This window comes from Passer domesticus, chromosome 5, assembly GCF_036417665.1.
Source record: "Passer domesticus isolate bPasDom1 chromosome 5, bPasDom1.hap1, whole genome shotgun sequence".
In the NCBI taxonomy this organism is placed as follows: domain Eukaryota; kingdom Metazoa; phylum Chordata; class Aves; order Passeriformes; family Passeridae; genus Passer; species Passer domesticus.
In genome coordinates this window covers 39,087,357-39,112,344 of record NC_087478.1, presented here as the reverse complement: position 1 = coordinate 39,112,344, position 24,988 = coordinate 39,087,357, and positions in this window count along the sequence as shown.

The window sequence follows — 24,988 nt, the reverse complement described above, 5'->3', positions numbered from 1 at the left end:
AGAGAGAACCTGAGAGGTTTATCCCAGGTGCAGCTGTCCATGATATAGACGCTTTCAACTAAATAAGATTAATCCACTTCTGAAGTGATTAGCCCTTTTAAGATGATGGTGTGGAAGCAATCATAGAAGCAGGCATATACATATATAAGAGGAATTCAAACAGAGCTTGAATTTTTTTTTTCTGAATGCCAAGGTTATTTTTAACTTGTAGTAAGGCAACCAGATCAAGGATTGTAACTAGATGAAGTCATGCTGTGCTCAGCAATATTCCTGGTTTTTTATTTGTTAAGTTGAAATTGAGAGATGCCAGTAGAAACTACAGTCACTTCTCTCAAGCAGGAGCCATAAAGAATGCTATGAAATTTGCCAAATAAATACATGTCAGCACAGAGAACCTATGTTTTTGTTACGAGAATTTTAGTTAGAATATTTTCTTGTGATATTAGCAGTAATTACCATGTCAAGAGTGAAAACCAATCCTATGTAGTTTACTTCTTGTTTACCTTTTTTCTTAAAAGCTGGAGAAAGAGAGATAAAATGTTTATACTGTCAATAGTTCAATTGGCACATTAAGAAGAAGGAATAGCAACCATTTTTCTTTTTTCTGACGTCTTTCTCTCACCACACTGTAAATATAAAAAATAATGCCAGCTGCTGCTTAAATTAAATGGAAACATGAAAATAGATTTTAATTAAAACTGCTTTCCAGTATATGTCATTCTTTGTACGTGGCAATGAACTCAGCTTGTGAAACTTTTCCAGGGTAGAACTTTGAAAGTTTTGAGACAGGGAAATCAGCTAACAAGAACCATATCAGCATCACCGATCCCTGAAGAGCGTAGCATACTTAGGAACAGCAAGGTAAAAGAGGCAAAGGTCAGTCAATATGGAAAGGATCACCACAAATTTTGAGGAAGTTAAACCTTATTTCCTTTCTCTATGAAGCTGTGCAGAACAGGGCATCTGACAGTCCACCTTGCCACACCCAGGGCTGTGCAGGTGCAAGTGGACTGCACAATGACTTTGGAACAGTCAGTGAAATCATGAAAAGATGAAGTAAGCATTTTCAAGGCTATAGTACTATATGCTTACCCAAGGGGATCCTTCTCAGGGAAAAAGAGGTCATTCAATATGATCTGATATATTTATTCCAAAACCTTTTGTATAATTATTATTTCAGCTGAATTTCTTTTTCCAGGCTTAGGTAGGAGTGTTGAAAACTCCAGTGGGGAATGTGAATATCTGTATCATACTGGACTTTAATTTGTGTGAATAGTTTATTCTCAATTCTGTAGGTTAGTCATGTATTCTGTATCACCATTTTTATTTATTCAGCAGATTTTTCAGAGCAATCTTTCTCTTCGTTTCTGCTGCATTTTTTTTCTCTTCCATGTATGATCCCTATTTCACTTTCACCATTCCTGACTTCTCCTTTTAACTGTGTTATCACAAAATCACAGAATCACTGGGTTGGAAGAGGCCTTCAAAATCATTGAGTCCCACACATGCCCTAACACCTCAACTAAACCATGGCACCAAGTGCCACATCCACTCTTTTTAATACACATCCAAGGATGGCGACTCCACCACACACAGACCTTTCCAGTGCTTTATCACTTTTTCCATTAAAAACTTTTTTCTAATACCCAACCTATATTTCCCTTGGCGCAGATTTTGTCCTCTCATTCTGTCTTCCAAAGACTTTTGCTCCATACAAGTATTGTCCCTATCTTCCTCACACTTATGAGGGAAAAAACCAAACAGGTAGTTTAATAGCCACAATGGAATCCCAAAGACCAGATAGGATCAGAGACCCATATATCAGGAATGCATGTGAATGTTCATTGCAGAGTCTGTATATCTTGGCTGCCCCAAAGCTGGATCATGGAGAATTGAACCAGGTGTATCTAGATTATAACTTTACCAGAAAACCTTGTTTTTCTGGGAACTAAAACTCCTGTCCACTTGGAAATTCTGTCTTCAAAGTGTACAGCTCTGACCTCAGTAAAGCACTCTTTTAGGGCAGAATTCATCATACTGAGGGGTCATAAACTGAGCATGTAATATATGAAGTTAAGTTTGGTTCCCCTTTTAATTTATGGATAGAGAGGTCAAATTACCTCTTTTTCTGATGGAGATGACGTAGACTATGTTATATTTTTAAATTAGGCTATTTTCATTCTTCCAGCTCTAGGCAGGCAAAGGGCTTCCAAGAAAACAGGTCCAGAGAAGAGAAAGTCAGTGTTACACTGCATGAAAGAGTAGGGTCAAAATAGAAGCAGTCCAGTACTCCCCACGCTACTCTTCAGCCGGTCTGTCTGTACCATGACCTCCTTCACCTTACCTCAAACAAAATATATTTGTTCTTCCCTGTTTGCTTGAAAAGTGTTTATAAGTCTTCTTCAACCCTGGAAATGTTTCCAAATCAGAGGTGACTGAGCTCCAAACTAGCTAATCTCATTGGCACATATCAGCACACACAGTATGCATTTTATAGGATGATTGTGCTCTAATATATCCCCCCTTCAAAGAAACTAAATAACTTTCTCCAGATGATTTTCAATTCTGAGGGAACAGTTTCAGATGGATATTTATTTATATTTTTTCTTGTTATATATTTAGGTGAAAGAAAAAAGAAGAGAAAAAGAAAAATAAATAACTGGAGCCATCTTAGTTCTTATGCCTGGATGTAAGACATTGTAAACAAAAAGGAACTTTCCCTCAAGAGTTCTCCCACAATTTTGTAGTCTGAAAAGTTGTAAAATAAACTCTTTATCTTTCTTTTCATATTTAATGATGAAAACACTATTTACAAATAATAGCTCCTTAGAAGTACAAGGATTAATCTTATTCACACTCACACTCAAAAAACCCAAGTATACTGTTAAAGCAGTATTGATAATCGGAACTCTAAATTCTGACAGGTATTTTCATAAAGTTCCTCCTTAGGGATAGTGAAGAAAATAGACACTGTGTTAAACAGTTGCTTTTAACTCTGATTCTCAAGTTTTTCAAAATTTAGGTCAGATCATTTCATGGATTTCAGATACTCTCCTATTAAATGAGTCTGCTGTACAATGGTAAGGGATCAAATTAAAGACATTTGTAGACTCTGAGATAATTAAGATCAGTACTGATACATCTTATTATATCACAGAAATCAGCTGAAAACTGAAGCCTGTCTAATATTTGAGGTCTTGTTACCGTGGACTTTGGAGCTGCAGAAAAAATTCCACTAAGATAAATGGAAGCAGAACCATTATTAAACTAAGTTATCAGCTTTTTTATCTGCCATCAGTGAAGTTTCTTATAGTGGAAAACTGTCTAAAGTAATATTTGGAAGAAAGCCCCGCTCCCCCAACAAACAAACAAACAGAACTAATCAGACATCTTCTTAAAGGGCACTTAAAAGTAAATAAAAAATAAAATTTAAAAATAATTTTAAAAAGCACTTGATTTACTGCTTTTTCTGAAGATGTGAATCAGCACTGAAGTCCTTGTATTCAAGCAAAAGTTCAATTCCATTTTTAGATACACTGAAACATCTGCCAAGTTAGTAATTTCTCCAGATTGTTAGCTAAGTCCTAAGGGGCTATCTCATGTAGAAGGATGGTGTTGTGTTAGAAAGGTTCCTGGCATAACTTCATTTCATTATTCCATCTCCCTAAATTCTTATTTTTAACAAAAATTCAATTTGATTTCTAACTGCATTTTAAGTACTAAGTAAAATAAAAATAATCTTTTCTTTCTCTCTAAAAATGAAACATTAAAACCATAGTTTTAGACAACTGAATGGATATATATTCACACCATTTTTGGAGTGCAAAAATTTATCCTTCTCAATTTTCTTTTATGTGGGGAGTGAAATGACTCTTGTTCATGCTTTCAGACATGTATGTTAGCCTAACTCTTTCTCTACTTACACCCTGTGGAAAAGCAAGGCATTTCTAAAAGAGGGCAGTTCCAATGAGCAGTGAACTTTGCTGTGTTGAAATGGATTCATGTTTGGGTGCCTTCTTTGCTGCTCAAACCCCTAGCAGGGCATCCTGTGCTCTGAGACTACCTCTGTCCCTGTTTTACAGAGACAGACATTTGACTAAGATGAAAATAGGTTTTGAAAATTAGTTCAATAATAAGAAAGCTAATATTTATTTGTGCAAATTTTTTGCTAAAAATTATGTAGTGTTTACAGAAATTATGACAGGGTCATGAATAATTCAGAAGAAAGCAGATTAAATTTGTTGGATAATTTGACAACAAATAATTTAGTTAACTGAAAATCTTGTAAATCTCATATAAAGTCCCCATCTGCTGTCTCTGGAAATGTTTAATATAAGAATATCCCAGTGAGAAAAATCAAAGCATTGTCAAATGTCAGATGGGTTCATATTTATTGGAAAAGATTGTGTATATTTCTAAAAATGTAATTCAATATGGATAATTAATTAATTATGATAAATCATCAACAGAAAGATTTTGTAAGCTAAAGAGAAGACTTTTGGAAACCTAAAATTAGTTGAATAAAATTAAATATCAAATTCCTTGGAATGTGAGAATGTCTTTCTTTCACTTGTTTTTTTTTTTCTTAAATGCATCACATTTGCCAATTAAAGCATGTAAGCAAAAGACAATGATGAAGGGCATAAGGGACGTTATAAAAACTGAACAATATTGCATCTGGTCTGTGAAGCTGGGATTGCAGGAGGTAAAAAACATACATAGCTACAATGATTTAGAAAAATATTGCAATGTACTGTTTGATATACTTGCAAAACCTCAGTGCATCATTGCCAAATGTAAACTGCAGCCTGGTATGATGCCAGTATAATGTACATCCTCTTACAGTTGGTTTCACTTGTTTCTCAGGATAGCTTTATACAACACATTGTCTTGATTTGATAGAAACGTCATTTCACTTCATTTCCTATACCCAGAAATGGAAAATTTATTGAATTCAGGCTCTCAAGTATAGTATTCATTTTGTTTAGATTTAGCTGGAGTTATTGCATGAAAAGTGAATGACTGCTGGCAGACTCCTTCAACCATTTGTGGACTTTGTTATGAGTACACCTACACCAGTGTATGCAGAACAGCAATTTTTGAACTCAGTGCAATTATACCAAGGATGTCTTACCAGTAAATTGAAATCAAATTACAATACTGACTTTTTAAATGCACAATATATGTATATATGTATATATGCATATATGTATGTATATATATGTATATGTAAGTATGTGTGTGTATATATATGTATATGTAGTATAGAGCTTGATTCTACAAGATCTGATTGGCTCTGCATGACCCAATAAATCACCTAAATACATATCTAATTTATCTAGATATTCAAAGTAGATACTAATGCTTAATATTTTGTGTTGTGCTATGTTATTCAAGCTTAGGTGTTTTGGTGAACCAGAGACATATTTTTCACCATCTTGCAGGAACAACACCTAATCTCTGAACTTCAGAACATATATTTTAATAGACTTTTAAATGGATTTGGGAATCAAATAAAGCACTCAGTGTTTTGAGAAAGCTCTTCTTGGATTTCCATAATTAAACAAAACCCAGAGTAATAAGTCTAAAAGAAACAGATTGTAAGAAATTATTAAGTTGAAATGGAACATGCAGATTTTATATTGAAGGCTTTCAGGTATTATGTCAGGACACAGCACAGGTTGTCTAGAAATGTTCATGTGATGAGGGCATTCTATTGCAAAATGCTGCAGCACCGCTCTTGAGGGCAACCTGATGAACACTACTGCAATTTCCCTTCTGTTTCAGGAAATGCTGTCTGTTGGAACTGTGTTACCTGATTCAGTCACTAAATGGACTACTTGTAAAACAAAAAACTGCATTCTCCACTGCAGCCACCTTCTCATCATGTCCCTTGTGGTCCTGACAGGAAATTCAGCCTGAACATTCAGCCTTAGGTTAAGTGCTCAGTAACAAAGCAGACAGGAGCACTTCTTTGTCTCATTTGGGACACCAATTGTCTTTAGCTTCAAGGAGCTGGGAAGCTGCTGAGGTACTGAATACAGAGTGCTTTTAGGTTTTTAGCCTGTGAATTTACAGCAGCTCTGCAAAGTAGGAATCACAAATAAATGGGCAAATAGATTAAGCTTTCAAGTTTCTTCAACAATTCATAACTCATCATACCTACGTGGAACAGCATGAATGCCTCTTAAGCTATAGGGATCTTTAAAAACAAATAATTCATGCATGTTTAAAAGTGAAAATAGCATGCAAAATCGAACTCTGAGGCTGAAACTTCAGTGACAATCTCTCTCTCTCCCTATGGAAGACAAAATAAACTAGTGAAAGCATCCAGACAGCTTCCTATGACTCTTTTTCTTTTTTTGCTTTGAAAATTCGAAGTAAACTGTTAAATAGATTTTTAAGGAAATTAGTAGGTTAGGAGATCAGTTGAAAATCAGAGAAATAATTTGTAGCCTGCTAATCTGGTGTCTAGACTGAAAATTTGGTGAGAAAGTTTGTCGTGGTTTTAATAGTAAAGACAAAACTCATAGCACAGAGGTCACAGAGCAGAAGAAATTTTAAGAATGTATCTCATAATTTGCATAATATTCAGTGGTATTTTAAAATTACTATGGATTTCAGAAAATATGATAATTTTTATTAATTTACAATGTATAGAAAATGTTATATTGTTTCCCAGGTCTGGTGATACTGATACCACAATAACTGAATATTCTTTACTGTAGCTTTAGAATTCATGTGAATTCATCATGTTTCCTGATCTTTTTGCTCTTGGTCACACAGAACTGGAAGATACCAAGTTATAAATTTTTTACAACTTTGTTATAGAAATAGATAAATAACACCTGAGTTTATGCTTAGATGTTGTGGTTTAATTTCAGCAGCTGAACCCCACACAGCCACAGAGTCACTCATCCCCCCTCCCCTGGCTGTGTCCCTTTGCAGTTTTTGTGGTCCCCCAGTCTCCTGTCTGGCAGTGAATGAGGAGCAGAAAAGAGGACATCACCATTTCAGCACTGTTCAGCAGGAACTAAAACATCAGTGCTATCAAAGCTTTTCAGCACAAACATGAAACATAGCACTGCAAAAGGTACTTTGAAGAGAAATAACTCTATCCCAGCAATGATCCATATACTCTAAAGAAGAAAGAAGAGAAAGAAACAAAACCACAGAAAATAATAAAATAGAATAAACAAAACATGAGCCAAACCACAACACAATAATTTTCTCTTCAAATGCAGTAGATATCAGTATAAAAGAGGATACAGACGGGAATTAAAAGAGAAAGGATGTAATATATATTGCATCCTACTTATTCAAGTAGAGAATATAGAGCTTGCTCATCTTGATGCAAAAAGTCCATGACTGAACCAAAAATAAAGCTCAAAAGAGGTATCTACTATACACTTGTTACAACAATGCTAATATTAAGCATTCTGTAAGTGACTTTTTAGAAGTGTTTACCAAGGTCATGTTAAAACTAGGTAGAGGATTTCAGCAGGCTATAGCAGAAATATCTAGAAAGGTCCTTTTTTTTTTTTCTATAGAATATTATCATGCAAGGACAGCTGAAACAATTGTACACAGTAGCAGCCACGGGACTTGCAAGACAAGAAATACCTCTAGATACACAGGCAAGTTTTTCCTGAGCCAACTTTGAGTATAGTTCTCAGAAATTTAAAGTCAACAGATTATTATCCAGATGCCAAATCTGCCTGTGACATACCAAATTCAGGCATAAACATGTAACCTGTGTAACATGATGATATTTGCATTGATGGTGTTGGTAAAAATAAAATGCTACTGGTTTATCAAGAGCATATTACTATGTACTAATTTTATCAGACAATATAATAAAATTATAATCAAGTACAATGAGCTTCCATAACATAATCTTTGATGTAAGTTGGATGGGAAACAACTTACTTATTTCTTTCTATTCCATATTAATATTTCAATATAAAAGGTGTTCATGTCCCATTGATTTAGTTTCAGAATTAAGATTTGTTGTCTGCTTATATAAGTATATAATTGTGATGATTTATCTCTTCAAAGTCCCAGAACAAGATCTACATTCCCTGTTTAAGCACTTGTATGATCTCTCCCCCTACAACCTATTCACCTGAAGTATTCCAACATAGACATAAACATATATTTTATGCAAATAAAATTTGGGTCGTACTGTAGTTTGAAAAGAATTCATGCTGAAAACCCTATGCTTTCCATTCTTAAAGGGGTGAGGGGCAGATGCTGCTCTTGTAAAATTTTTATAGTTAATTTAGGTTCTATATTATTATAACTTCTTTTTTTTTTTTTCCCTACCTTTTTATTGCAGTTTTATCTTCTATCAGTTTTTTCCATTACCTAGAATAAGAGAGAAGTCCTGTCTTCTTGCCCACAAAGACAACTCCATGCTTGCTACTTAAAGAAGCTGGGAGGTGCAGAACTTAGACTGCTTGCTCTGCATGCCAGAAGAAATGGTTCAGCTGTGTCCTGAGCTCACACACAGCATGGAAATTAAACTAGCACTTTTTTATGAGTCAAGTGTTTTTTTGAATCACACCTTAAGGAACATAACTGGTGCCATAAGAGAAGCCACTAGCAGAGCAAGAAAAAAAATCTGACCCCTCATTTTCTTTATCACAAAAGCATTCTTTCTATTTAAGGAGTGTTAGTTCATGTGACCTAAGAAAATAAAATTTCATGGCACAATCTTTCATTTTTTTGTTTTTGTTTGCTGAACTCAAGGACAATATTGGCCAGCAGCCTGAATTAAGAAATTACTTGGATTCTTTGCAGGATTTCACACAGGTTTTCAAATGCTTTTGACTGTCAGTGAGGAGGTGAAAAGAAGTATATATAGAAAAAGAAGGTAGTTTAATGGCTAAATCCCATTGTGATCTATTTGGGAAACTACTTTGTAGCATATTGTGGTATTTTTTTTCCATAAAGAGAATAAAGACAAATGAAAAAGTCAGAAAAGAAGTCACAATAAGCGTCAAGAAGATAGGTAGATTTACAAATAAAACTTGATTGTGCTCTCTGTCATAATAACACCTTTATTATTTGCTTCCAGCCAAAAACTCACAGAATATCAGTGAGTAAGTTCATGAATTATATTATTTTTCTCAGTGATTAAGAAATAATAATTGTAACGTCTTCCATAAAATGCAAGCAATATCATTATCTAATATTCCAGCATAAGGTTGATTACTTGAGGTTATTTTCTGGATGCAATGTGAAGGAACAGAAAGTCAGATCTAACTCTGAAGTTTCAGAGGTTTTTGTCCTATTTGAAGGTCTCTGATAAATTTCAGAAAGTCTTTACTGTGAACACACCCAAAAGTCACACATTTAAAATTTCTATAGAATTTGCCTACAGTCTATTGGATAGCTTTGTAGGTAAGACCCAAGTTCTCATCCCACATTGGGAAATGCATAAAAAATGCAGGCTGTCTCTATGCAACTCATTTCTGTCTACTATCCCCAGACTTCTAACAGAAAAAAAATACAGTTAAAGGAGGCAATTAGGGAAAACAAGAGAAAATTATACCATCCAAAAAGATGCCATCCATCACATCTAGTTTTAACTTAATGTTACACATTGTCTACTTATTTTATTTGTCATGATTATGTTTTGTTGTAACCTTTTCATTATTAATTTTCACATGTATTATGTTTTGAGCAACAATATTCTTTAAAAGAAATTTTGTGTCTAGAAAACTCTATCGTCAGAAGAGATTAGTCTTTGGTTTTCAAGTGTTCACCTAGTTCAACCTCATTCCCAAAGGAAAATCAAGACTTAAGAGCATCTGGTACAGATGTTAGGATTGGTACCTGATTGTAATTGTTTTGTCAGCATAATTAGGTCTTTGCAGTTATTAAGCAATTACAGTTGTCATCAATTTTAAATACTGTGCTTTAAACCTTAGTGCTTTATTTCTAATTGTGTGATTCAATATAAACTTAATTGGTTATGATGGTTGAATTAAAGAATGATTACACCTTATAAAACTGTACCTCAGATGGAGTTTCTTTAACATATTTTTGTCCTTCTGATAGCAAGACACAGCCATTGCAAGGATAAATATATTCCACTGAATTTAATATTAATTTTGAGTAATCAGAGCATGAAATGTAATGGTTAATAATAAATTAATGATAGGAGAAGCATCCAGACAGCAGTTGTGTTTCAGAATATACTGTGTAGGACTTTGTTATGCCCTTATGTTCAGCATGAGCGATTGCTTCCTTCCAAGAGAGGAAAAATCATGCTCCTTTCCTAATGTACTTTTCAAGTCTAATGAAACACTTCTTGAAATTCAGAATGAATAATCATGCTGATATATGAATATGTGAAAACAGAAGTGTGTGTTTCCAAAACAATTAACATATAGATGTGCAACTTAGAAAATATCCCAAGAATACAATTTAATTTAAGTAAAATTCATCCAGTTTCATGAATTTAGCATAAGTTCAAAAAGTTTCAGATGGTGCAGATATTATGCATGTACAATGTTTTACAGTTCTACAAATACCTTGATCTAAGAAACTCAATCACTTTTAACCTGATGCCAAACATGAGAGTCTTTTCACTGGTAAGTGTGAAGAAGGGCAGTGCATGGACATGGTTGTTGTAGTCATTTAGCCATATTGGGAAAAGGAGGATGTGGTGGAAAGGAAGATACATGCAGCAGATTTGGGATATTCTTCTCCTCTAAGGTGTTTATTCAGATATGACTTATTGAAGGTAATATTCTTGTGCCAACTTTAGACTGCCTAAAGTGGCCACTTCATTGATTTTTCTCGATCACGCAAAGCCTGCATTAATATTGAATTTCTGTTCCCCTTATCCATTTATATATCTCATATGCAAACATGTGGATGACATATAACCTTTCTACCAGATGTACTTGAGACTTAAATTTGTTACTAAACTTCCTACGTTCTTTGACTTCTACATAAAAACTTCTGAGATATATCACAGAACCATGGTATACCAATTTTTTATGGACCAATAGCCTCAAAATATGACCAAAACCAATTCATGAAAGGACATAAAGGTTAAAGACTGCTACTTCAAGAAAATTATAAAAACCCTTGAAGAAAATCTCTTCTCACATAAACCCTTACAGATAATTGACCTCAAATTTCAAGAGTTTCACATTCTGTTGACTTTGTTAACATATTACTTAACAATATAAGGGGCCTGATGAAGCTGCTTTCAGGAATTATAATAATTTAAAATAATTGGGCGGTTTAACTAGAATTCTAAAAAACACATGGGAAAAAGTTATCACAAAGACTCTTTGTGATTCATTTTAAGTGATGGATTTATTTTTTGTCAGAAAGATCAGAAACATATTGGAGAGCTATATTTATTTATTTATGTATTGGAGAAGCAGCCTGTATTCTGAAGGGATTTAATAATCTCCTTCCATTTCAGTATTTCATATCAGTTCAAGAACTCTGAGAGATACACAGAAATAAAATACAAACTCCAACCCAGGGAAAATAGAATAAGTCAGATGTTCTAAAGTGTGGCTGTGTTTTTATTTTGCAGTTGTTGAAGGAAGAAATCTTCCTTCTAAAAATTCTTTTTAGAGAATAGAGGATTATTGCTTTAGTAATTTCACAGCCTACAAAACTGTTGGATAACAAACTAGAATGTTTGAGGTGAAAACCATTTCAGACAACAGAGCCATCAATTTAATAGGTATCCCATATTCAACAAAGTGCTTAAGCTTTTCAACTTTAGACACATGTCTAAATGCCACAGTGAGTGCTTTGAAGAATAGTGATGCACATATGTATATGCTTAAATTTTTGCTCATCTGAAACCTTAATGAATACTCTGAAAATCTTGACCTAATATAGCATGATCACTTTCTCTATCACTACTAGTTCTACTAAATTCTGAGTTTTTTCTCAACCACAGATGTGAAATAAAATCTTATAGAGAATGACTGCAAACCACAGCTTATGCCTCAGAGATATGAACCAAAGTCTGAGATGAGTCTTTAATTTTTATACACTTAGGCACCAAAACTTGGAGGCAGAAATATAATTTTTCTTGCATTTATAAAGTTCATGTAACTTTTGTGAAATTTCTTTTTGTGTTTACTAAGTCATTTTTTTTGAGTGATTCATTTCTTGGCATAAGACACAACAATGACAATCAAAAGAAACTATTCCCTTGAAGATTGTACTGTAAAAGAAGCCAGGAAAAAGGACTCAGTATTTTAAAACCTAATAGTATTAAAGACTTTCCCATTGTTTTATATACTTATTTTGCTTAGACAGACAAAGAAAATTCCAACAAACAGCTTAACTGTCCCTTTCCTTAACACATCCAGCCTTTCCTTCTGTAGCAGATATAATTCTCTATTGATTTTTTACAAAGGGAGAAGAGAAGCTGAAGTAAATGGAGCATGTTACTGCATATATTCCCAAATATCTGAAAATCAAATATTCATGTTCAGCAGTACAAACTGGTTATAACAGATTAGAAGAAAGACCTTAAAGAAATAGGAATGCTGCATCCAGTAAGACCTGACTCATAATCTTAAAAAAGAAAGAAACCCAATCTTCTTTTATATGCTTTTGTCAGCCAGTAGCAATCCTGAAACAACAAAAAATATAGTGCAGAGTAGATGTGTGATTCACAGCTCACAAGTCTAATGGATCTTTTAATATTTCATCTTGATATTAATCAATAGTCTTGATTAATGTTTTTCATCATTAAACAGATTATAAAATGCAGGTATTTGTAAAGTTGTGCCCTAAACTTTTCAAATAAGGCATCCAAAGTAAAAATTTTGAAAAAAATATCAACAGTATGCAGAGAATGTCAGTTTATTTTTAAAGTTCCTAACAATTTTCTGTACAATCATGCAATTTTTTTGTCTAGCAATGAAACTTGGCACTATACGGCAACACACAAGACTTTGAAGGTTATAGTGACATTTTCCCTTTTCTGATGTGTTTGTGAGTACAATGAGACAGAGAGCTGGTTCAGAAAAATGGAGGAAATCTGTGTGTTGTGGTTTAACCCCTGCCAGCAGCCAAGCTGCACACAGCTGCTCACTCTCCCACCAGACAGACTGGGGAGAGCCTTGGAAGGGTAAAAGCTGGAAAACTCAAGGGCTGAGATAAAGACAGTTCCATAGGGAAAGCAAAAACCACACACACAAGCAAAGCTAAACAAGGAATTCAGTCAATATTTCCCATGAGCAGACAGATGTTCATGAGCAGCCATCTCCAGGAGGGCTGGGCCCATGACAAGTAGCAGTGACTTGGCAGGACAAAAGCCATCACTCTGAACCTCCCCTCTTCTTCCTTCTTCCCCACAGCTTTCTATGCTGATCATGATGTCATAGGGTATGGAATATCTCTTTGGTCGTTTAGGATCACCTGTGTCTCCTCCCAAGCTCCCTACATCCCAAACTTTCTTGCCAACGTGGCAGTATAAAAAGCAAAAAAGGCTTTGGCTCGGTGTAAGCACTGCTCAGTAAAAACAAAAACATCTCTATATTATCAACGTTGTGTTCAGCACAAATCCAAAACACAGCCCCATGCCAGTCACTGATAAAAAAAATTGACTCTTACCCCAGCTGAAAGCAGTACACTGCATTAAAGCCCTTCCTTGGTCTGCCGATACGAACTCTGGCAGCAATTCAATGCAGACTCTTGTCAGATACTCCTCTGCCAACAAAGAATGTAAAATCAACATGAATGCATGATTCAAGCTGCAATTAAGTAATTGCAGTTTTATAAGTCCTTTCTGTTTTCAAGACAGAAATTCTAGTTTACAAGGAGTTCCAATATATTTGGGTTAATTTATAATATAGTAAAATTTTGAAGTCAATGTATTTTTTTTAAAAACAGAAAGTCTGATTTTCCAACAAACTTCACCAGTTCAAAAATACTGCCTAAACAGCAAGATGCAAACTCTTCATTATTAATCAATCTCTCTGGCTATTCTAGGGAATTAAAAGTTCTTTCTGTATTCCCTGTCCACACTAGATGTGCAACCATGGCAGAACTATATTTCCCCCTGTCGACATCCAGTAGCCCTTTACAAATTAACGAGTCATGTCCTTTATAATGAGGCACGACGTAAGCCTGCATGTACTGAACACTCTGACCTGATTCAACAAAGCACATGAATACACACTTGAATACACAAGTAGGCATGGAGTTGAATTTCATACATCTAACTCTCCAATCTCCAGCCAAATCAGTATTCTACAATATATATTTTCTAACAGAGGAATTTTCATGCATTTTCTATGTCTGATTCTCCAGCCCATTTCTACATTTTAAGTAATATTTCTGGTACTATGCCTGGTTTTACTGCATCCTAGAGTAAAACATTTATTCCTTTTGCTAACATTTGATTTAATATCATTCAAATTAATTCTAGCATCAACTAACTATTTATTATATAGTAAAACTTATATAGATGTATTTGTTTGGTGATTCATTCAGTAATTTTTAATCTCTTTCCCATGTTCCAAAACATATTTATGCTGAAATAGCCAATTAAGGGAAAAATCAAACATACTAGTTCCTAATCGCAGGGATTCTAACTGAATTATATGATTCAGAATAAAATTTTTAATCTTGATGAGGCACAGACATCTCACACATTTGCACTTGTTTTAGACAGAACTTAAGCAGCAACAGGAAAGCTGTTAACTTTGTTCCCAAATTATTTTTAGGAATTTCCTATTATATCCATTTTATAATATTTTTAATATAAATTTTGTTTTAATAGTAATAGGAGCACTTTCTTTGATTTTGCCAAAAAGATGAGGATACAAATTAAATCAAAGCTTCTAGCATATTATATTTTAAAAATACTTATAGTTCTATAGCACAATATGAAACTGCAAAAACACTATTGAGAACTTTAAGGAAAAGTTACATTTTCTTTTTTATTTCTCTTTTTTCTACACATCATACTTTCCCAGTCTCAATTTATATTAAGGAAATATATCTGTGAGAATGAAAAATATTCTTGCTGAAATAAAGTGATTAAAATCAGCAGTTTGAACCTTCACTTGTAAATATATTCATGTTTGTGCAGAAAAATAAGCATGAAAGAACTCTTCAGTCCAGTGGAATTTCTGCCCATATGATCCATCTGGAGTTTCAGGCAGAAACTGATCTGCAGCAGCTGCAGCATCTACAGCAGCCACAGCAGCAGCAACAGCATGTCTTTCTGGCAAGCTGTTTCATATACTTTTAAACCATTTTCTAAGCAAACTTCCCAAAAAAGTTGAAAAAGGGTGACAAGCTTAGGGAACTTTTGGACTAGTGGTCAACCAAAGCAGGCCACCTTTTTCTAATGAATATCTCTGCTGTTAGCAATTTTTTCTTTCCAGTGTTAAAATGTTAAAGTTCTCAGCTGTATGTCAGTGCTGCATTAAGCTGATATTCCAGTAATCAACTGTGAAAGGCCCCAGATGTATTGTGGAGGAGAAAAAGGAAGCCTTTTATCAAAAGCCAGTTCCTGCTTCCTGAACTGTGATACAGATTCTAAAGTTTCCCTCCAGCTAACAGAGCACAGTCAGAGCTCAGAACACAGGAGAAAGGAAACACACACATACCTGCACCACATACATACACTCAAACAAAGTGCAGTTCTCCTCACATAGGTGCAGATGGAGAGAGTGAGGTACACTGGTTAAAGGAAAAAAAAAATAAATTCCAGAATCTAGTAATAAGTCCACAGAGCACAAATGTAGTTGTACTGTTTCTGGACACTGGAATAAGTTCTGTTCAAGTGAAGTGGCTATAAAAAGAGGCAAACTTTAAAGTCGTAGTAGTATTTTACTTTGAAACAAAGGCACTCTCTTGTTAAGTTGGAAGGTCAAAATTGCAAAAAAAAATACTAGGCTTGGAAACTGTTTTGTTCTCTTTGCCAAATATTCCAATGGGGTTTGAATGAGTTTAATTATATTACTGCCTAATTCCATCCCATAAAATTACATACACTCCAAATACTAAAGAAAATGTGTGATTCTGTGTTATTTTTAGCTTTGTGTATTTTTCCTCCACTTTTATTCATTTCACCTTTGAGACTTAATGTAAACTCCAAGCAGAGACCAGAAAAGCAAATCATTTCCTTTTAATTACTCCTCCAGGAAATCAGTTAATGGAGGTTCACCCTGGGTCATGTAAAACTGCTATCACAAATCTTTAAGCCACAAATGATCTAGAAGCAGAAATCTGTCTGCCACACATGGTGTGACTTTCAGTAATTTTTCCCAGGTGCTCCTTTGACTAATTGAAAAAGAGTAACAAATGCTCTGTATGGCCAAAAAAAAAAAAAAAAAGAAAAAAAAAAGAAAAAAGAAAAAACACCTCATTCTCCTTCCTATAACATTCATCTCATGTGCTTTCCCATAACTATGTCATTTGATACAAAACCAACATGGTGTACATTAAAAGTATCATGAAACTGGCTGATATTCCAAAATTAATTATTAATAAGGAATCACCCTGAAACAGGTGAACTTCCTTGGATCCATTTATATACTCTTTTGGTTAATTATTTTCAATTATATCAGGAAAATCTTATCTATTCTTGCTGCTAAAGATGAAAAATGGATGACAGAAGAAGTGAGTAAAGAGGAGGGGAAAAAAAAACCCTAATCCACACAGCTTGATAAGGTAGACATAAATATACAACTTCTGTCTTCATATGATGAGCTGTAAAGCAAGAAATCTATCCAGGGAGGCAAGGGCTGTGTCAGGGATTAGAAAGGTCGTGGTAGATAATAAGCCAAAGATACAGATCGGTAGCTCTCTCACTACAGATCTCTAGCTGAAAGGTCTAAAGAAAACCTTGGAAGTTTAAACAGAGGACCATCATTTAGGAAGGATACATTAGCTTTGAATCTGGCAATCACACAGCTGCAATTGTAAAGCTCTATCCCCCTTTTAGATTTCCTGAAAGATATTGATCAGTTGGAGAGAGTTCAAAGAAGAAGCCTGAGATTGGTTAAAAGACTAGAAAATGTGCATTATTTTGAAAGACTTAAGGAGGTAAATTTGTTTACTGTAACAATAGTAAATCTAATCCTAGCATATATCTAGATGGGAAAATAATGTTTTTAATAGAGATTTCTTATTCCAATTATGAGATAAAATGGCTTAAAGTAAAAACCAGATCATTTCAATCTCTAGTTAAGTAAATTCAGGAGAAAATTAAGAAAGCAAGAAATACATCCCTCTGCATTGCATTGCCATTCTATAACAAAGGAAAATATGTCACCATTAATTTTAACCTCTCAACATCATAGATCAAGTGAATTTATAAGAGAGGTATTCAATAAAAACTTCAGACACATTTTGGTGTAAAGTTGAGAACGAGAAATGCAATATCTAATGTAGAATTCAAGAATGAAAGAGGTATGAATGGTTAAAAAATAAAAAAATAACAAACTAAAAAAAACTGGTATGCAATACATGGGAAGATGAAATAAACAAAAAACTAATTATGGAAGAAGGAAATTCAATTTCTAAAACAGGATAATGCTTCATACCTCAGGCACAAATATGAGAAGAAATGTGATTGCAAACCTGTTAATTTTTGGGTCTGGTACTATTTTCACTTGTAAGAACACTGAATATGCAAGATATTTCCATGTACAAGTATAATATTTATGGTTTGCTCCAACATATGTGCCAGTCTTCATGGGTCTTTTCAGGTTTGTGGTCCTTGTGCAATTCAATAAACGTCCTAATCCAAAAGCAAACATTTCATTGCACTGGTCATGTCCTTCAATGATATGAGTCCCTCTGCTTATTCAATTAACCTGTGGTGTTACTGGGTGTAACACTTAGGTCTTTAGATTCCAGTAGAGTATATTTTCAGGAGTCCCAGTAGATTCCCATGAACTGTTGACTCTTCCCCTTTGCTACTGCACTTGGTATGTAGATGGCAAAGACTATCTACATACCTACCACATGAAAAATGGAATACCTTAAAATAATATAATACATTCTAAGTTCAAGTTCTGTTTTCTAAGTCACTTGAGTCAGGTCTAAAAGAAAAATTCCCCTCCTTCTTATGTGACAAAACATCTGTTCATGCAGATCAATATGTCAGCATCCCATCTTCCTCTTCCTCTAGACTAACATTGGTCTGTCATTAGTCAGATATGCAAAAATTTTTAAGATGTGGGAAACTGCCCTATGAATCACAGAATAGAGCAGCAACACATTTTGTATAAACAATGCTGTATAAACAGTTCAGTCTTTCAGAACATTATTCAATTAGCAAAATGTAAAAAAGGGTATGATAATAACTGTATTGCATGATAAGAGAAGCACACACACATATTTAATTGCTGGATAAATCCTCCAGAAATACCCACAAAAGCCACTACAAGGACATTTCACATTCAGTAACTGTGGAATTATAACATCAGGAAATTGCTTTGTGTTCAGCAGGATCTAAATTTCTCTTTAAAGTAAAAATGGAGTTACTATTCCTCTTGATTTTAAAGGAGTCTTTCTTTCTGGGAATAAATACCAGTGATTCATGGGTATTCTGAAATGCAAAGATAGGCAATGTCATAAAGAAATTGGAAATTAACACTAACACTTTATTGACAACAGCGAAACTTTATAATAATGGAAATAAAGACATTGTTCAGTCCATTTAGAGGATGAAGTTTGTTTTTTTTTTATCAGATGGGGCAGCTGTGGCTGTAATCTTTGCAAAGTGTATAATGTACCTTTCCATATATGGAATAATGAAATACACTCATTGAATGGTTATATTAATTAGCTGGTGGCAGTCAGTGGATTCAGCTAAAGGATAAATAAATTAATGGTGAGGGAAGCAGAAAAATAAAACCAAGACAAAAAAATCCATGGCTAAATGCAATCATCCCTAGAACTTCATGGTTTTGTGTTATTTCACCTTCCTTTCTAAATAAAATAAAGTGTGAGATCAGAAGGACTTAATGATAAGAAACCATGCAAAACTATTCTGAAAGTAAACAGGTGTAATTAAAAAGACAGATTTCTGTCATACACAGCAAAGGTTTGAACAGCACTGTCTCAAACAATTTAGTCTTAAGAGCAATTCTTTGCCAATTACTCTTTGTTTTCTGGGTATCAAAAATCCTGGCTTAAAGCCAAGAGCTGTTGCTGCCTTGTTAACAATACACAAACATTTCAGAGACTGAAAGTGGAAAATATAAGGGAGGAGGAATAAAAAGGAACTTCAAATCCATTTGGACAATAATATAAGAAAATAAAGATACTTTATATCTGGAATTTTGTAAAAGCCAGAACATAACGCAAATTTTATCGTAGGAAGAATTTCTTCTGCTGCTTAATATTTAGGTTTTATATATTAAAACAGAATGAGTTTTTACCTTTGTGGTTTCCAAATGTGAAAACCAGGAAATAATTAAGCCATTATTTTCACATCTCACTTAAGCAAATAATTTTTTTCTTTAATTTTTTTTTTATTTTGTTGCAACTAGGTGTCTACAAAAAAAAGTATAATCTTTTCTTTTGCCAACTGGCAGTAATTATAGCCAGATCTGGGGAAGGTCTTTGCACTAGGCTGGGACATGTCATAAAAAAAAAGATGATGTCATCTTCTTTGTGCCCTCCAACTGGTATTTGTACACATTAATAAGATACATTCTGAGCCTTCTCTAGATGAAAAAAAATTTTCTGTCTGTCTCAGTCTTTCTTCATAGGAGAGATGCTCCATCTCTGTGACCTTTCACTGGATCCCATCCCATATGTCTGTATCTCTTGTACTGGGGCACAGTGCTCCAGTGGTGGCCTCATCAGCGCTCAGGGGAGGGGAATCATCTACCTTTGATCTGCTGGCCATGCTTTGTCTAATGCAGTTTGGGATCAGGTTAGCCCTTTTTATTTCCACAAGAGCACATTTCTGGCTCATGTTCAACTTAGTGTTTACCAGGAGCCTCAGGTCCTTTTCTGTCAGCTTGCTTTTCAATCTATGTGGTGTTTTTTCTCTCAAGGTGCAGGACTTTGCATTTTCCTTTTTTGCAAATAACAATCCAACACTTGCCAGCCTGTTTGTAGAAACGGATTTCAAGTCTGTTGGGAATGTCATTGTACTGGGGGACCAATGTTTGCTGTCTAGAGATTTCCAGTAGTTTTCTTTGCTTTAAATGTGTAGATATATTTTTAAGATGTGGTCTTTTGTGGATTTCAATAGGCTCTAAGTATTAAAGCATTTGGATATCCTTGTATTGGGCGTTCTTTGGGTAGACTGAATGTTGTAAGCATAGTTACTGTGCTCTGATCTATCTCATTCTGATTCAGTATTTGAAACCTCTTGCATTGGAAAAACCTCCTTTTCCTGATATAGAATAAAGTGAGAAAGGCATATATCAGTCCACTATGATAATTAAAAGAGTGGAATTTATCAAATTATCATAATTTGATCAATAAATCAGTTTTCAGCCTAGGTTATATTTAAACATTTTTATTCATTCCAGATGTTGTGGGGGAGGGAGGGGGATTTCCCCTGAAAATCATAGAGTATATTCACAAGATGTTTAACAATAGATTGATAATCTTCTTAACACTATATGTTACTTAAGAAAACACAATAAAATTGATTTTTCAGTGTAGTTGGTGTTTTCTGTGAAATATTGCAGCAATTAATTCGATTAAAATTTCAGCACTGGCTGTTCTATTTAAAGATTTTCTTTTTTCTGAAGGCAACATTTCAATGCAAGAAGCAGTGTTTTTCTATTGTTTTTAACATTACTTGCTAAACTTGTGACCATTATTCCTAGCATTCATCTGTCTCCTGCTTGTAAACACAAATTCTTATGGATTATCAATCTACCACCTAGAATTTAAGAGTGTATCATATTGTTATGTGGCTATTCTAGAAGCATCCAAGGTAAAACAAAACTGAATGTAGCAGGACTTAAATTTATATACCATCTACACCATATTCATAAAAATCTGGAAATCATTCAGAGGTAGTAAGTATGTAACCCCATGAAGCTGCTTAAATGGACTCTTAGGGGTCAAATAGCACTTCAGTGTTTATGAATGTACTAGCTGTTGTCTGTGAATGTGCTCTGCCCTTGTACACTGCCTGCTTATGAATGTGCTTCTTTACCCTTCTCAGTTTCTGTGCTGCTCAGGCTGCCCTGACTAATGTGTGTACCACAGTATCATATATCCAGGTTTTATTGAACTGTGGACTCATGAGGTTATGGAAGTACAAAGCATGCTTCCAGACACAGGAGGGTGGCAGACTCGGCTTTATCTATTTAGTCAGATATCAGTAGAATACTATTTTTTCAAGCACTCCCACAGGGTTTTAAGGCTTTGGAATAGATAACAAAAATACACAGACCATGGTTTAAAAAAAAGCTCGTCCAAATAGAAAGGATTCTGTCAAATGTACTGGAAAATAAATGGGTGCTCAATTTATTTTTAATTTGGGCTGGCTAAAACTAATGCTATGGTTCTTAAGCATCTCATGACTTCCCAGATGTGTTTCATTTTCAATAGCAATTTTTTCAACAACAATTTCTTCAACTACTCAGTCTTTATTGTCTCACATTATGGCAGGTTGACAATAATATGAAAGAAAAATTATCAGATTATGGAAAGTTAGAACATGGATGATATTTTTTGGAACTACTTAACTGCATTTTCCCAGTCTTCTAGTTTTATACTTAATGATTCTATATTATATAACATTAGTATTATAATTTTCAATATAAATAGATGAACAACTTAGAATATGAAAATTATATTAAGTTCTTCCTGAAAGTTACTATCTGTAACTTAAGAACCAAATAATATAATTTTATGTATATATAAATAAGTTTAATCGTGTAGAAAAGGAATGCATTGAACCTACAGAAGGTAGGAACAAATCTATCTTCGAATCTACAGAATGTTGGAACATTGGGTGGAAACAACTAGGTTTCATTATTATACATCTCAGAATTCCTTATAAAAAATTCAGGAATGTGTATTGGTGCAGTAACCTATATCAATAATTTGTTGCATGGAAGGTAAAAATCACCTTCACAAACTATTTCACAGGTAATAGTTTCATTTTCAAAACCATTTAGGACATGAGTTACACATTTTTAGCAACCCATTGTGGGCCAGCTCTTTATATAACAAGGAACAGGTACTCTGTGCCTCCACAGTCTGATTCCTGTACTAAGCAACAATGTCTTTAAAATATCAAGGTTTTACTACTAAAACAGCATTAGCTTTAAAGCCAATGATGGTATTTTAAATAATAAAATGTTGTCATTTTAATACTATATTAGGCATTCCAAGCCTGTGTAGGTAGTATTAACTCATGATGTTATCATTACCATTACTTTGTGTCTAGACAGGTGAAATCTTAAGTAAGCTGATGTATTAAATAGGCTTCTTAATTTGAAGTTCATTAATTGAGGTATGTATCTCAGATATGTCCCCCAGGAGGTGATTTTCTTGCAGACCATTGAACTACCACAGAGAAAGTTTCAGAGAGCCCTCGTCTCTCAACCAAAAGCCCAAGAGACTGTCATCAACTGCATCAACCACCCACTGCTCAGTCAAGGTGTAGCTATATTTAAATAAGCTAGATAACTAAATGTCTTGATACAAAGAGAAAAGAATAAGCAAAATACAGGAAGAAGAAAAGAACACAACTACTTATTTTAGTTTGCTATCTTTCTTATTATTTAGGTAATTTTTAAAAAATTTGTTTTAAATATGTAAAGATGTTGTTAGGACTTCCCAGCCAACTGCTAGAAGTCAGCAGTTTCAAGATAATAACTAGTTTTCTTTAGTGAAAGAGAGTTAAACATTTTAATTCAGTTGCCACAGACTGCACATGCATTGGTACAGTCACCTTTAGACAGTACTTGAACTGGTAGGAATAATGCTCCTGCTTCAATTTCTGCTAATCACCATGAAAAATCAACCAATGATCAACATAGAGGATTTATTCTGTAAATTGCACTTCCTTTGCACCCTACCATGTTTGATGGGAATTCTCATTCATGGCTGCACTGTCTATCCTGTGGTTTGTCTAGATTTTGATTCTACAAGCTCATGGCAGCCCTTTTTAACCAGAAAAATTATTTTATTCCCCATGTCACTAAAATAAATGTTATTCATTAAGACAGAAATGAGAAGTATATGAATGATTTAACTCTCCTCACATCACTTTCTGGTGCAGTGTGGAGACACACAGTCATGTTCAGCTTGGTGTTAGCTTGGTGACCAGCAGGACCTGGCTATTTCCTTCAAGACAGGAATAGAGTACACATGGTTGAAGTTACTGAGCATACTAAGAAGAATAAAATATTACAATTGGTTCTGTGAGAGAAAGAACTGAGACATCAAATGACTTCACAACTATCTTTGACTTTATGTCCCTCATATCCATGACCTAATTCAATAACTTTTCCATATTTTCTTTATTTTGGACTGTTTTCAGAACAAAGACACATTTTTCAATGCAAACTATATCTGAGTATCTGAACTTCTCTTTGTCATTCTGTTTTAAATTTGTAACTCCACATAATATCTTCTTAGCTGAGATAGGAAAAGGATAGCTAAGTATGGTTATATTAAGTTTTATTGATTATTCCCTGAAAAAGGATATAACTGAGACCTCGCTGAAACGAATAATTTCAATAGTCTGTGACTCAAACTCAGAGAAATGAGTTTTCTTTGTACTAGACAGGTTTATATGTGTTTTCAGAATGAGCAGCTGAAAATAAATGCATAATACTTACAAAATTACTTACAAAGGTACTCTAATAGGCAAAGATTCCAGTAAGTTTAATGAGAGCAAATTTGAGTGTATCATATGAAAGAAGAGGACACGTGATAAAATTAAACTGCAAATTTAATATGAAAAAAAGGGATTTCTCCTAACCCAGAGTGTAATCAGCTTGTGGAGAAAATTTTCCATGGAAGGTCATCTAGGATGCTAGATTTAACAAATGAATGGATAGGTTTACAACCATTATTAAAATTTGTTGCTATGCAAGCTTGGACAGTGATGTGAGTAATCACATTTCAGGCTTCAGGGCTTAAGCTGATTGCTCATGAGGGTTAGCGACTAATCCATCTTCTCATTTCACAGTACTCCAAATTTATTTAAGTGCTCTTTGAAAGAGAACAATTGATTTATTTCAAAATACGATGTAGTGGTCACTAAGTTACAGAAACAATATAAGAAGATCCACCCTAGTAGTCCACATGCTTTGTTTTGGTTTTCAATTACACACATCCTAGTCTAAAGATTGCAGGTTGGGAGCTTGTTGTATCGACGAATGACTTTATTAAATAACATACAGATCTATTTTGTGTCATGGAGACTGAACAATACCGTATTAGAGCTTATCTTCTTGTCTGATAATTTTTTAATCCACAGTTGCTGTTATCTTCTCTTCCATAAGATAAATTACAAGAGAGGTACTTTTAAATTAGGAAAGATACAGTTAACAGAACTCTGAAATAATTTGCAAATGTTCACAATATTGTTGAAAAAAGCAGCTGAGTCAAGTATTTCCATGTTCCTTATAAAGCTATGATCAGGATATGACCTATTAAAATTATAAGTTATTAAATCTTCAAAATGCAACAAAACAGATAATATGAACTCATTTATTGTAAAGGAAAAAATTTGTAGAAAATATGGATAGTGTAAAAAAATTATAAATTATTAAAGAAGGGAGTGTGACTTTTTACACAGACGATGATAGAACAAAGGAGAATTCTTTTAAACTGAAAGAGCAGAGATTTAGATTAGATATGTGGAACACTTCATGACTATAAGAGAAGTGAGCTACTGGAACATGTTGTCCAGAGAAGGACTGGATGCCCATTCCTGCACAAGTTCAAGGCCAAGCTGTATGGGGCTTTGTGGAACCTGGTTTTCTTCATCGATCTAAGACTATTCATGAAATAAGAAATTTTCCTTTTAATA